This window comes from Chrysochloris asiatica, unplaced genomic scaffold (genome assembly GCF_000296735.1).
Source record: "Chrysochloris asiatica unplaced genomic scaffold, ChrAsi1.0 scaffold00278, whole genome shotgun sequence".
Classification (NCBI taxonomy): domain Eukaryota; kingdom Metazoa; phylum Chordata; class Mammalia; order Afrosoricida; family Chrysochloridae; genus Chrysochloris; species Chrysochloris asiatica.
This window is the reverse complement of record NW_006408796.1, coordinates 1,678,553-1,680,631: the sequence shown is the minus strand read 5'-3', so window position 1 is coordinate 1,680,631 and position 2,079 is coordinate 1,678,553.

Genomic DNA, 2,079 nt, shown 5'->3' with positions numbered 1-2,079 from the left:
TTTACATAGACTCAGGAGTTTTACTTGGTAAGTTTGAGTTGTAGCTATACCTCTGTTGTTGCTGTTGTTAAGTTCAATTGAATCGGTTCTGTCTCATAGCAACCCTATACAGGGTTTCCAAGGAGCAGCTAGTGGATTTGAACCTCTGACCTTGCTTTTAGCAGTCCAGTGCTCCTCCTACCACACCAGGACTCTAGGCCAAGCTACTCCATCTCTGACTCTTAGCCTCGTCTCTAAAGTAAGTCCTTCCTGGTCCATTTTAGCCTAGAAGTTCATCTGGAAGTTGTTCAGCATCCTAACAACACACACACCTCCACTGAAAGACATGGTGAAGGATTATGAGGTGTATTGACTGGTAATCGAATCTGCATCTTTCTTCAGAACACTTCTGTCCTGTCCAATATTTGATATTCAGGCAAGTTCTCTGCTATAGAGGCATGTGAGGTGAGCATTTACAACAGACCTTTTCATGGAACAAAGAAGCCTATAATCCATGCAGTGGGATTTGAGGATGCCCACTTCCCCCCAAAAAAGGAGCTCTGGTAGCGTAGTGGTTATGAATCAGGCTGCGAACCTCAGGGTCAGCAGTTCGAAATTACCAGCTGCTCTGTGGGAGAAAGATGAGGCTTTCTGCTCCCGTAAAGATTTACAGCCTCAGAAACCCTGTACAGGGTCGCTATGATTTGGAACCGACTCCACGGCACATAACAACAACAACAACAACTTCCCCCAAATATAGAATAAACACTGAACTGCCAAGCCACCAGCTGCTCTCGGAAACCCTATACAGGGTTGCTATGAGTTGGAACTGACTCAATGTCACACAACAACAACCACAATAACATCTGCTGATTACACAGCCTAAAGTGTGTGAGAATGGCTACATATTCACAGTTTAATGTGAATGTGCCTCCAAATTGATTTCTGCCATCCCTATCAGTGGACAGCAAGGGCCCTTGGGTGATGGGATGTTATTGCAGCAGAGACAGGTCAACACCCAGCAAATGCAGGGAGAAGCAAGGGGACAGATGAGGGACAGTGCAGGGCTTAGGGCTTGAGATTGAATGATGAGATTCTTAGAAGGGGCAGCTGGATACGGTACTCAGCGAACTCTAACGGAAGCATCTCAGAGGAAGAGTGTGAAGGGAGACATAGTCAATAACTGGTTTCTTCTTCAGTGTTTCATTGTCTGAACTAGGGTTGATTACCCCCCAGTGTTGTAACTCACAGTATCACTCTACCTCTACCAACCCCCAACCCATGGGACCTCTCCCCATATCGGACCACACAGAATCCTTAGTAATTTCTTTTTTAAATCAGTTTTTATCATGAAAGAACATGTGGTAGATAAAGTTGTGAATTGCTTAAGTGTAATGCAAATATTACTTAGATCATATTTATACCAACAACAAAAAGCTTTTGTAAATGCTACGCTGAGTTATACTTTTGTTAGTCACAACATTATTAGTAACTGAGTGGAAACCTTGTTTGATTTTTCTCCTTCTTTTCCTTTAATTGCTACTGCATTCTCAAAATGATTATTGACATAGGTTCACAAATCCTACTTAACACATAGAATAGTGTAGCCAAGACACTGGAGCAAGTAACAAAACCCTGGCGATCAAAACACCATGATTGCCACGGTTTTGTCACATTGGCAACAATGAAAGCAATAGTGTGTGTTTGCAGACAAAACCATGTGATTTGAAATTGTAGTAATGACAGTTCTGTCCAGACTTAAATAGAAGGTTCAAAGAGTAAATTAGCAAAGAGTTTTAGGATAGTTTGTTTGGTTGGTTATGTGCCGGAGAGTCGGTTCCAACTCACAGTGACCCTGTATAGGGTTTCTGAGGCTGTAAATCTTTATGAGAGCAGAAAAGTTCATCTTTCTTTAGTGGAACAGCTAGTGGTTTCAGACTGCTGACCTTGAGGTTAGCAGCCCAACTTGTAACCACTAAACTACCAGGGCCTCTTTCTAGGCTAGTTATACTGATTTGTGTAAGCTGGGCTTGCCGGGGTTTTCCCTCGACATAGTTGTCACGAGCGTTTGGTTCACGAGGAGGGGAGGAGATCCAGCGG